Source organism: Typopeltis vanoorti, chromosome 19, assembly GCF_054136105.1.
Source record: "Typopeltis vanoorti isolate ZY-2024b chromosome 19, IOZ_Tvanoo_1.0, whole genome shotgun sequence".
In the NCBI taxonomy this organism is placed as follows: Eukaryota; Metazoa; Arthropoda; class Arachnida; order Uropygi; family Thelyphonidae; genus Typopeltis; species Typopeltis vanoorti.
In genome coordinates, this window is record NC_143567.1 from 103,748,964 (window position 1) to 103,762,897 (window position 13,934).

General features: G+C 37.5%; 1 protein-coding gene across 1 annotated transcript in view; it reads right to left on the reverse strand.

The window, feature by feature from the left end:
* Nucleotides 1-226: 226 nt before the first annotated feature.
* LOC150096411 (actin-binding protein WASF3-like) overlaps nt 227-13,934 on the reverse strand; it is a 196,536-nt gene continuing 182,828 nt past the window's right edge. The window contains exon 7 of the mRNA XM_090409338.1: nt 227-505. The gene's annotated coding sequence lies outside the window, so the exon portion shown is untranslated. The remainder of the gene's footprint in view (nt 506-13,934) is intronic.

Consider the following 13,934-nt stretch of genomic DNA (forward strand, 5'->3'; position numbering starts at 1 on the left):
TCTACAAATCTATTATTTTTTTAAATTATGGTCTCTGGAATTCTAAAGTCTGACAACTTCAGGGAAAGGAAAACCTGGAATTAATACTAACATAACATAAGTCCTGCTAAATTCTTTCAGAGTCCTTGACAAGGAAAATATATATATATTTTTTTTTTCACAAATCCAAATAAAAACCCAATATGATTACAGTTTGTGAAAATAAATTTAATTGCTAAAGGTGGTCTTAAATTAATAAGGTTTAGGAAATGCTGCTTCAAACATATTGAGGTTGGATATTCAGTTGCTGATTAGGAATAAAGATATTAGTTTAAAAGAGCTTTTAGCATCATTCAGTTAATAAACAAGGAATTTCTTGACATAAAACTTACCATCCAGAATTCAAGCCAAAATGTAATTTAGGAATAACTTACAGGTTAATCCAGATTTCCTGTAAATAAGGGCTGGCAGTTATGTAGCAAAGGTTGCATATTACAGATAATGACTTCAGTGTTTCTGCAGAGTTCTGGAAAATGGGATAAATGCAAATTTTGTTTCAAAGTTACAGAACACAACAGATAAGAAAAGTAAATTTCTTTCATCAATGAACAGTATCCAACACAGTTCTCATATTTAACATAACACAAGTTTTTACAAAATAACAAAATTATGCTTCAAATTATTATTATTGCTAGTCATCTCCATAAAGTTCTAGGATCACACTACAGGGGTTTTTGTCAGTTAATTTTATGTGACTCCCACTATGAAAGGTTGTGAACCTATAGTACATTAGTATTGTGGGCAAGCTAAGGTGTTTTTTTTTTTGTATTTTTATTTATTTTTTACTTATTCCAGAAAATCTCTAGAGACCAAACAGAATTTTCTGAAGCCACTTCAGACCTGACCTCCAACATACAGGGTGGTGGCTTTACATGGAACAATGTCTTTAGGTGGAAGATAAATTTCAATCATAAACAACCATGCCCACAGAGGAATTTGAACCCACAGCTTGTTTGTTGGAGAGCTGGTATGTTAACTACTCAGTCAACCATGACAGACAATTGTATGTTCTGTTGTCATTATTTTTGTCACCTTCATTGAGTCATCGTGGGAGATCAGTGCTAAACAACACACAGGCTATCATACCACTCCTTAAATTCATTCACCATTTATACTTTTACAACGTTCTCAACCAATGCATTCCATGCTCCTACCTTTATCCATACAAAAAAAAATTGCTTGTTACCATCTTTACTTGCTACTTCCTTTTGCAACTTCCAGGGATAACCCTTTGTTCTGCCATATGAAAAATCTCGCCATGTCAATCCAATCATAACCTTTCCACAGCTTAAACATCTCAATCATATCTTCTCTCCTACACACGCACAGCTTCAAACCACCAAACTCTATAGTCTTCATAACCAAGAAATGTACAGTCCTGACTATCATTTTTCATCCCCATCAATGGTTATTTCATCATCATCATCAAATTCTTGTGACCAGAGCTGAGTAGAGGGATTCAGATGTGGTCTGATCAAAGCTTCATAAAATGGGACCACCATCCCTCTATCTCTCATGGTAAATGTCCTCTCTGATGTCTATCAGAAAGCCAATTACCAATCCAATTCACTAATGTGATATCCAAACTAATATGATGCAACCAGGGGTGAATTGTCGTTTATGCTTGCTGTGCAAGCTCATTACTTGAGAAAGAAATAATATTTAGTTGTTAATAAATGCATGCATTTATAAGCATTCCATTTAGGCTTTTTATTTTTGTAGACAGAAGACGTCCTAAGCTTGTGCGGCAATTATTGGGCTTTGCATTTTGTATCGAAGGCCGATGTTTGCTCGTCTAGTCAAAACCACCTTGGCTTGCTCGGTTGTAGAAGTATCCAGGTCCTCGCAGCAGCACTGTGATTTCATGCGTGCGCATAGCCATTTCCGCTCCCTTCACGTCGTCTTAAACACAAGGCTATACACAGTGAAAGTAGCTCTAGCCAGTGAGCTTCAGCCAGCCTTTAAAAGTGTGCATGTTGCTTGGGAAAATTAAGTTACAACCAACTTTTTATGACAATTTTATTGACCAGTTCATAAAGAAGTACCATAGGGTAGAATTTGTATTCAAGTAGCTAAATTGAAAAAGACAGAATATCATTTGTAAAATAAATGTTGTATTTGTATGATTAAATGTTCATAAATTTCTAAATATATAGTTTTAAATGGTCACTAATTCATTATTCTGCTAATCAGACTTCAATCACAACTCTCACTCCCTGAATGATAACAAGAGCAAGCATGAATTTCAAGACCAGTATTCGCCCCTGGATGCAACTTAAAAACCAACTTGTCATGTGGCACCCTATCAAATGTATGAAAAAGAAAAAAATGACAGTGTATGCCATAATCTCATCCACTGCCATTTCTACTCTATTGTAAAAAGCAACCAGATTACTAAGATCATCCCTTAACAAATCTATGTTAGTCTGCATAAATAATATTGCCCTCATCTGTCCAATTTCTGTAGTAATTAGTTCTTAACAATTACTCCAAAATCTTAACAACTACAGAAGAAATACAATCATGTCTACAGTTTGATACCTTCATTCTACCACTAACCTTATTCAATGGCACTGTCTTATTCTCCTTCCACTCTCCAGGAATTTTTCCAAGTGCAAGACTTTCATGAAAAAGTCAGGTTAATAGCAGAGTTTGTTCCCCAGTACATTCCTTTAAAACAAGTGGCAAAATTCCATCGAGTCTACTTGCCTTATCGAAATGACTGCAACATCAAGTGATACCACAGATTTCGATCTTTTTAAAACCACTCAAAAAGAAAACATAAAAAGAACAATTCTCCAGGACATGACTCACCACTGGTATTCAGCAGAAAAACCAGGAGCTACCATTAACTCCAAGTTTAATCGCTGTGCCACTATCATGATTTCTCGTCTCAAGACCAGCCATACAAGCCCAATCAAGTTTAGCAATGGCATAAAAGTCTTCCCCATCTGCAAAATTCCATCGAGTCTACCTGCCTTATCGAAATGGCTGCAACATCAAGCGACAAGGAAGCATCACCAATGCATTTACTAAATTGTATGAATATTTCTAAATGTGAACTTTATAACAACCCAGAAAAGGCGCTGTATAAAACACACGAATTTTGACCTCTATGATCTGGTGTAATAATGTCATGGGATAATAAAATAAAAAAATACTTAATATTCAGAATACATCCACTTCATTATCTCTCTAAGAATAAAGGTAGCTTTACTAGGATGGAACATACTAATAATGTGATCACTGAATAGCTCAACTTTGCCATCTGAGTCTCACCTCCATCCAGCAAGGGTAATCTGTCTACAATCATGTTTTCCCCTACTGGCCACGTGGCAAGAGAATTCTTGTTGAATTGTACTGCTAGTCTCTTCTCATATTCTAATTTTGCTCTCCTTACTATACTAGTCACCTCCCTAACTACTACTTGCTTTAAGCTTCAGTTAATTTCCTCTCCAATATTTCAATCAAGGCACAGTGTCCATTGTCTTTTTTTTTTTTTTTTTTGGTATACCAATTAGCTGGTCTTTTTGTATTTGGTTTCCAGTCTCTTGCTAGTTTAATTTATTCTAATTTAAACGAAATCGTAGTTGTGCTAGGTATGAGCGATTCAACTGCTGATAAGTTCAGTATGAGAGAGGACATGAAAGGGTTGTTGGAAGAGGTGAGAGTGAAGAGCGAGAAAGTGAAAATCGTTAGTATTTTACCACACTATGATAAAAATGAATTAAGAAGAAGGGCTATGATGGCAAACGATTCCATGCATAGGCTGTGTAGAAGGAATGGATGCAAGATTTTGGATGTGTGGAGTGAGTTTGAAGGAAGACTGGATTTGTATAAGAGGGACAGACTACACCTGAATGCCTTTGGTATTAGGAGTCTGGAAAAACTAATAACTGGTACGAGACCTAGCACAGAGAGTCAGGGAAACTAAATGATAAAGGGAGGAATGGAGCGAATATGAGTAAGTGCAACAATGTTATATAACTGTGTTAATGAAAGGGTTGGGCTTTGCCATGGAAATATTGATGAGGAAAGAACAATTTCAGGTTTGTGGTCATCCAGTTTGGACCCATCAAATGTGTGCAAAGATGTCTACATGTGTAAGGCATTAGAAAATAGAGATCTGCAAGTTGTCCAACTGTGTCAGGCAGACTGCAGACAAGACAATACAAAAGAACAAGCAGGTAGATTATGTCCGTACATGAATGCTAGGAGTATCAGAAACAAAGAGATATAGTTTGTTGCCTTAGTCAATATATTGCTACCTCAGATTGTAGGTATTAGTAAGACCTGGCTATCAGAATCACACATACTAACTGGTATCAAGTGTACAGTATTTTTAGGAAGGATAGAGAGGATATGGGAGGGGGGGGGCATGCTGCTAATGATATCGGATGAGTTGAATCCAGTTAAAGTTGAGACCTATAATTGTAGTACTACTACAACTAACAGTATTTAACATGTGAGCTCGAAGCCATCTGGTATGAGGAGGAATCTAACAAAATCAATTACATAGTGGGGTGCTGTTGCAGACCTGGTGAACTGATTGCTAGTGATGAAGAAATGCATCACCAAATAGAAAAGATGAGTGCAAAAAGAGTAATCATAATGGGAGAATTTAATCATCCAAATATTGATATGATAGCAGTAGAATTTCATGAGAAGAATGAAAATGAATTTATTGCGGGATAACTTCCTCAAGCAGCATGTGTCAGAAAGAACTAGAGGTCAAAAGAGTGTTAGATTTCATTATAGAGTTAGAGGTCGTTTCAGTTAAAGGCGTAACTATTCTGCCTCAGGTCAGTGATCATTCGGTACTCACTTAGGAAGTGACTAAGTTTATGAATGTTCCATTCAGAAAAGGTTACGTACTGAACTACAAAGCAGGAAATTATGAACAACTAAGGAGTATACTGAGTTCAGTGGAACGGGATCGGTTGCTGGATGGAAAGAATATCGACAGTGCATGAGAAGCATTTAAACAATACTTAAATGATGTAATATCAGAATGTGTCCCGAGAGTTCAAAGAATAAATACAGTAGCAGTCAAATGGATGTGTAATCTTATTAAGCCAGAAATTCGTAAGAAAAGGAAGATGTGGAAGGAATACCGTTTGCATAAGGATGATGTCCGTTATAAGTAGCAGGTTAGAATAGTCACAACCATTGTACGTAAAGCAAAGTCTGGGTATGAAAAGAAACTGGCCCTGTGTGCTAAAGACAATCCACAAGAATTCTATCGATATGCTGCAAGTAAAAGAAAGAATGAATATGAAAGAATAACTCTTATAAATCCAGATGGCGTGAGGGTTACAGATGCAGAAGAGGTTGTTCAGTTAATGAGTACCCATTTTGTTAAAAGCCATCAACCTGGTGAATGCAACATTGAACTCACTGTTACCTCTTCACTAGATGAAGAAACGCAGGTGTGTGAGGCCAAGGTTTTGGAGCTGTTGCACAAATTGAATAAGAATTCAATAATAGGGACTGATGGAATATCAGCATGTGTGCTAAAAGAGTGTTCAGCTGAACTGGCCATTCCTTTGACCAGGCCGTTTAATATGAGTTCTCAGAACAGGGAAGATTCTGCAGGAATGGAAGGAATGTATGGTAATTCCATTGCACAAGAATGGTGCAAAGGCCAACTATCAACCAACTAGTATCTCAGGAGTGGTGGTGAAGATTTTAGAAAAATTGGTTAGGGCTCGCATTCAGAAATGGGTTGACAGTAAATCTCTACTTTGAAATGAACAACATGGATTTACTAAGGGAAGGTCATGTCTTAACAACTTGCTCACATTCTATAACAATGTTACCAATGAACTAGACAAGGGGAATGGGCACACCATGATACTTTTGGATTTTGCTAAGGCTTTTGACAGAATACGGCATGGTAGACTGTTGCATAAATTGGAGAAAATGGGTTTCGGTTATACAATATTAGCATGGATAAGAGGATGGCTGACTGACATATCAAAAAGTGGTATACGGGGGATCTGAGTCTGAAGGTTTAAGGTAACAAGCAGTGTTCCAAAAGATCAGTGCTTGGTCCACTGTTATTCAATCTGTTCATTAATGATATTGGGAAGGATTTCATAAGCGACATACAGCTATTTGCTGATGATGCAAGATAGATAGGGTAATCAGGAATGCTGTTGACATGCAGTACTTGCAGAATGATTTGAATAGGCTGGAATTGTGGGCATGGGAAAATGGGTGTCAGTTCAATGTGAGTAAATGTAAAGCCCTTCACTTGGGCATGATTAGATATCCAATGTCTTATTACAATGGTGGGATTAGGCTAGAAGAAACTGATGAGGATAGGGATCTTGGAGTGTTAATAGATAGGAAGTTGAAGTTCAGGGGCCATGTAGCAAAGATTGCAAATACAACAAAAAAGATAATTGCAATGCTGAAACAAACATTCACATGTAAAGATAAGAATGTTATTTTGCCTCTTTACATGGCTTATATAAGACCTCACTTGGACTATCATGCACAGGTTTGGTCTCCTGGTTTCCGTTGTGATTCTGATATATTATTATTATTATTTCCCAAGACCTCATGGAGTCAAAGACTCATCTGGGAGGTCCTTTTATCACACACACACATCTCATCATACTATGTCTTAAACACACTCAAACTCCTTGCAGACACCACACTCTCAGGCAAGGCATTCCAATCATTCCCAACTCTGCACGAAAAAAACCTGCCTCTCACTCCCCTACTCACACCCTCTTTATACAGCTTCCAGGGATGACCTCTGGTTCTCCCCTGATCTCCCACTATTCTCTGTAGAACTACTCCACCATTGATCTTATAACAACCCCTTACCAACTTGTAGGTCTCTATCATATCTCCCCTCTTCCTTCTCTCCACCAGACTCTGCAAATTACATCTTCTCAATCTTTCCTCATACTCAACATTCCAGAGGTCAGAAACTACCTTAGTCAGTCGCCTTTGGACCCTTTCCAACATCTCTTCATCCTTCTGAAAACCTGGTGACCAAATCTGGGCACAATAGTCCATGTGTGGCCTAATCAAAGCCTTATACAATGGAACAAGAATCTCCCTACTTCTACACGTCAGTGTCCTCCGCATCATTCCCAGAAGTCTTTGTGTTGTCTTCACACTTTAGGCAATGTGTCCATTAAATTTTAGATCCTTATCCACTATCACCCCCAGATCTCTTATTTCCTCTACCTCCAACAATAATATTCTCACCAAGCATAAATTCTGCATCCCATCTTTGTTTTCCAAATTTTAAAACCTTACATTTTGCAACATTGAACTCACATCCCCATTTGCTTGCCCAATCACTCAATTTATTCAAGTCTTCTTGCAAGGCCACAACATCTTCACTACTCTTTATGGTTCATCCCAACTTTGCATCATCTGCAAACAACTGAATATCTCCATCCAAATCTTCGCCAATATCATTAATATACAAGTTAAATAGTAATGGCCCTAAAACAGACCCCTGAGGCACTCCACTAGTGACTTTCCTTTTCCTGGATATCGCACCCCCATACACAACTTGTTGATACCTATCAGATAGCCAGTCTCCAATCCAATGCACTAATCTAATATCCAACCCCATCTCCTCTAGTTTGACTGTCAACTTATCATGAGGTACTCTATCAAAAGCCTTTACGAAATCCAAGTATATTACTGTGTATCCTTCTCCTCTGTCCAAGGAAGCAGTCACTTTATTGTAATAAGTAAGTAGATTACCAAAACATGACCTCCCTTTAGCAAATCCATGCTGTCTATCAAAGATAATACCATTGTTGTCAACCCAATTGTGGATCCTAGTTCTCACAAGCTTCTCCAACAACTTAACCACAACACCCGACACACAGATAGGCCTATAGTTTGATGCTTGAGTTCGATCACCTCCTTTATGAAGTGGCACAATCTTGCCCTCCTTCCACTCTTTAGGAACTTGACCAAGTGCAAGACTCGTATTAAAGAAATATGTCAAGGCAGGTGTCAACTCTCTGGCACATTCCTTCAGAATACGTGGTGATATATTATCAAGTCCCACAGCCATATTTACATCTAGTTTACACAACTCCCCAAACACCTCTTGCTCACTTACAGTCAGTCTCTCCTCCCCATCATCAACTGCTCTCAATCTCTCCATGAAGTCACATTCACAAGATTGAAAGATCTTTATGATCTGCTCATTAAGTATCTCCACCACACATTCTGCAACAGCTGTCTTTATACCATTTCCTCCAATCAATGTCATCCTTCCATAATCATTCTTTCTTTTGCTGGCTACATATCAAAAGAACTCCCTAGGATTCTTTTTTGGCTTCATTAGCTAACTTCTGTTCATACCTCTCTTTAGCTACTCTCACCAACCAAGTCACCCTCCTGGCCTGGTCTTTGTAGAACTGGCAAGGAGGGTGACTAGTAAAAGGGAGAGAGTAAAAAGGAGAGTGTTAAACATGATATGGAATACTGATTGTGAAGACAGACTGAGAATTTGTAGACTGCAGAAACTAGCAAACAGGAGAAAGAGGGATGATATGATTGGGACTTACAAACTTCTGAAAGGGTCATACAGGATTTCAGTTGATGGAATTTTTCAATTTATGAAGGACATCCTTGGAAGCTGAGAATGAAGGCCGCCAAGAAGGGTGTGAGGGCTCGAATTTTCTCTCAGAGGGTGGATTCCAATCAGAAAGTGATTGGAATGGATTGCTATTGGATTTTGTGAGTGCAAGCACCGTGAATGAATGAAAGAATAAGCATGGTGTGTGTAGTATGTGGCCTCCCTTGATGAGTCTTTTGACTCCCTGGAGGTCTCTCTTAATAATAATGATAATAATAATAATTTATTATTATTATTTTGTGACACCTCCAGGGGATCTTAAAGACTCATCAAGGGAGGATGCTACTCTACAATGTCTCCAACTTAATCCACCAACTACAGTGAAACTGCCACTACCATCATTATCGGCATCAGTGGTTCTTAACTGGTGTTCCCTGGAACACTTGTATTCCACGAACTGGTTACAAGTGTTCTGCCGGTGAAAGATGCCACATTGCACAGTTCTGAATGTAATTGGCTACTCTGATCCTAACAACCGAAGACTGCTATGTGCATTGATTTAAACCAATAGAATATCGTTTATAGGTCATATGTTTGCAGGATACATTATATCTATGCACTGTTTTTTACACAGAGAATCCATAGTTTGAAAAACATTACTGGCAATATTTAAACCTGTATTAGACCATGTTATAAATATGGTAAATTACATCAAGTCAAGACTTTTAAAAGGAAGCCTTTTTAAAAAATTTTGCATATCTATGGATGCCAAGTATGAATCTTTGCATTTGCACATTAAAATAAGATGGTTTTCCAGGGATAAAGTGCTGTTTTAGAAATTAAGAATTAATTATTGGCCTTTTTTCAAATTGAATGTACAAAATGATATCTAGTGTGCTTTTGTAAAATGTCTTCAAAATGATATTTGGTGTGCTAAAATGGCATATTTAGCCGATATTTTTAATGACTTAAATAGCGTTAATACAAGTATCCAAGAGAAAAATGGAAATATTTTGACATCCACTGACAAATTGTCAGCTTTTCAGAAAAAAAGTATCTCTTTGGAAAAACCGCATATCAGAAAAAATACAGTACATATGTTTCCTTTGCTCCATAATAAAAATGTCGAGGGAATTATTTCTGCTATAACAGAACATTTAACAATACTGGAAGAAAAGACTTCAAGTTACTTTTCTTCTTTAAATACACACAATTATGTGTATATACAAAATCCATTTGGCACAGTTAATACATCGAGTTGTGAATTTTCGTTACAAGAAGAACAATTAGTTGCCTTGTCAACAGATCGAACCCTAAAAATGAAGTTCTCTGACATAACTCTTGAGGAATTTTGGATTTCTGTCCAAGCTGAATACCCAACTCTCTCCACAAGGGCACTGAAAATTTTGTTACAGTTTTTATTATTATTATTATTCAGGCCTCCATGGAGTCAAAAGACTCATCATGGGAGGTCCTTTCTAAGAAACACAAGTCTATCAAGACTCATCGAGGGAGGTCCCTCCTAGGAAACACAAAGTCTATCATACCACTCCTTAAACTCATTGGCCGTTCTCGCTCTCACCACTCCATCAGGCAATGCATTCCACGGTTCAACCACCCTCCATGCAAAGAAACCACTCCTCATCCTCTTGCTCACAGTTTCCTTTCGTAACTTCCAGGGATGGCCTCTTGTCATCACTCCTTCCCGCTGTTCAACCAAGCGAAAGAACTCCCCAGTGTCAACCCTGTAACCACCTCTCAACAGTTTAAAAGTCTCAATCATATCACCTCTCCTTCTTCTATCCACCAAACTCTGCAGTCCACATTCCCTCAGCCGATCCTCATAACCAAAATTGTACACCATCTTTGTCATCCGTCTTTGTACCCTTTCCACAGTTAATTTATCCCCTTCAAATCCTGGGGACCAAATTTAAGAACAATAGTCTAAGTGTGGTCTGATCAGAGACTTATACAATGGAATGATAACCCTTTTATCTCTGCAGGTCAGTGTCCTTCTCATAATTGCAGCAATCCTCTGTGTTACCTTCACCACCTTTGCAATATGTCCCCTAAATTTCAGGTTTCTATCAATCATCAACCCCAGTCTCCCCTACTTCCTCCAGTATAACTCCTCTCATACAGTATGCAGCATCCCATCGATGTTTCCCAAACCTCAAGACCTTACATTTTGCTGCATTAAACTGACACCCCCATTCATTTGCCCATTTATCTAGCTTATTCAAATCCTCTTGCAGGGCTACCACATCTGCACTATTACTAATAATCCTTCCCAGCTTCGCATCATCCGCAAACAACTGAATATCCCCTTGCAATGTCATTGATATAAAGGTTAAACAATATAGGTCCTAGTACTGAGCCCTGTGGGACCCCACTTGTAACCCTCTGTCTCCTTGAAACTGCTCCACCATACACAACTCTCTGATACCTATCAGACAGCCAATCCTGAATCCAGTTGACCAATCTGACATCCAGACCCATGTGCTGCAACTTAAATATCAGCTTATCATGTGGCATCCTGTCAAATGCCTTTGCTAAGTCTAAGAAAATTGCAGTATATGCCTTTCCCTCATCTAATGTTCTTGTAACTTTATTATAAAAGGCCAGCATATTGCTAAAACAAGAGCGCCCTTTCACGAATCCATGTTGACTCGCATAGATAACATTACCCTCATCTGTCCAATGCTGTATACGGTCCCTCACTACTTTCTCCAAGTTCTTAACAACTATTGATGACACACAAATTGGCCTATAATTAGACATGTCCAGTCTGATACCACCCTTATGAAATGGCACTAACTTACCTTCCGTCCATTCCCTGGGCACCTTTTCCGCAGCCAGACTTTCATTGAAAAGCCAGGTTAAAGGCACTGTCAGTTCCCTAGCACATTCTCTCAAAACTCGTGGTGAAATACCATCCAGTCCCAAAGCTTTACTGACATCCAGAGTACTCAGTATCTGAAACATGCTCTCCTCCTGTACCTCTAAACCTCGAACCTGCCCTATCCCTCTAGCATTAAAACTGACTCCTCTAGGATGAAATACTCCAATAAAGTGTTCATTGAACAATTCCACTATGTCCTCTGCATCAGTCACTCTATTCTCAATTTTATCCCACAATATCATTCTTTCACAGTCATTTCTCCTCTTACTGGCCACATAGCTAAAAAATTCCCTAGGATTTTCTTTGGATCTTAGGGCCAATCTCCTCTCATATTCCAGTTTCGCTTTATTTACCACACTAGTCACTCTTCTGGCCTGTGTCTTATATTCTTCATGCATCTTCTCTTCACCTGTCTCCTTATATCTCTTCCATAGCCTCTTTTACGCATGCAATTCCTGTTTAATATTGTTTGTCAACCACTTTACTCCAAATTGTGTCCTCTTTTTCACTCGTGGTATACAACTGACCATTGCTGCTAACAAATATTCTTTCACAATTTCCCACACACTAATGCTAACCAATATAATCAATTAACCTTATCAATGAAAAGCCAAACGGCTATTTTTTTCTGGCGAGGTTGATATAAGTTAAGGGGATAAAAATCCCTTATTGTTTTACAGCCAGTAAGCGAAACTAAGATCGAAAACTACGATCTGTAACGTTTCATGCCGACGAACTGTCAGCGTATCCAAGCATAAGTGACCACTTGGTAGTGCCATACCACGGCAACTCGTTGCAAAGGTGGAGCAAGCTCCCTCACTGTTCTTGATATTTTCTCATAACGTAAAACACACAGCTCTTAAGAGATGTAGTACTGTTTTACATTATGAGGAGAGGTCACTACCCAGACCGGTTTCGGTAGTCAAAGAGATGAGGGTAGCTATATCCCATATTAGACATGATATTGCTGAAATCTGCAAAAGCCGACAAGCTCAAGTATCGCATTAAAATAAGTTCCATTTTTATAAAAGACAAGTACATACATATTTTTATTGTTAGTTTTATGACCCTAATGCTTTTGGTGTTCCCCACATTTTTCTTATAATCAAAAGTGACTTTGAAATGGTTAAGAATCACTGATCTACACCAATGGCATCTACTGCCCACCACACTAGTATTTTTTGTCTGTAAATTGCGTGTTCTAAAGGCCAATTTTTCTATATGCGGGATGAAAAAAAGCAGGAGAAAAAAATCCTGCTACCTCCATATGAGATTGGCTAACTCACCTTCAATTGAAAAAACCAATATAAAGATTCCTCGTCATGATGAGAATCGAACTTAGGCCTTTTCCAAATGAAGGGTGCAATGTACTGTCGTTCTTCCAATTGCACTATGAAGGAACTTTAGCTATTCTTTTTGGGCCCCATTCTATTAACATGTTGATTCCATTCCGATCTTCTCTTTTTTATCAATGTGTTTATGGGTTGTAACTGACATTCTTCATAAATTTTTTCATTTATTTTCTATCAAAATTTGTGTTATCGACTATTTTTTTTAATGTTTTCATTTCGCATATTGTATTTATCTTGTATCTTTGATATTTCTATTTTAGTTTCACATACATATGTCAATCAATACTGATTTATATATTCTTACTTTTGTTTCTTTTGTTAGATCTTTATTTTTCTATATAGTTCAAATTAAGCATTCTGATATTTTATTAGCCTTAATGGATTGTTCCTTTACTTCATTCTGTGTGATATTTTCACTGTTAAAAGTTACTCCTAGGTATTTACATTTCATTATTTCTTCAAGTATTTTTTCATTTAGTTCTAATTTATATCTGATTGATTCTTTTGCAGTGACATTTTCACCCCATTCCTCTCTTCATATTTGCATATTAAAACTGCTGCATATTTGATGGAGTTTGAATAATTATTTTTTGAAATCATCTTCATTTTCTGCAAGTAATGCTACATTATTTGCATATCCAACCAAATTAAAATTTTTTTTTTTTAAGTTTTTATTCCATTTAATTTCTAATTTGTAAATTTCATCATTAATTCATCCATGATTATGTTAAATAAACATGGACTTATCACCTTATCTGATCCCTTTCCTGATAGGAATTTTCTGTGTATTTGTGTTCTGATATCTGATTACACATTCTTTACACACACACAAGGTGTATAAATTTAATTCCAAAATGCACCTGTAATAAAACCTATGTTCAGAACTATACATTAGTGGCTCCTGTCACGTTCAAAGTAGTACCCCTTGTGCATTTATACAGTGGTTTAGACAGTGTTCCCATTTTTGGAAACAGACCTGGAACTCTTTCTGGAATACTCTTGAATTCTTTAATCATATTATGCTGGATATCAGCAATGTCAGAAAATCTTTGTCCTTCTAGCATAGTCTTTAATT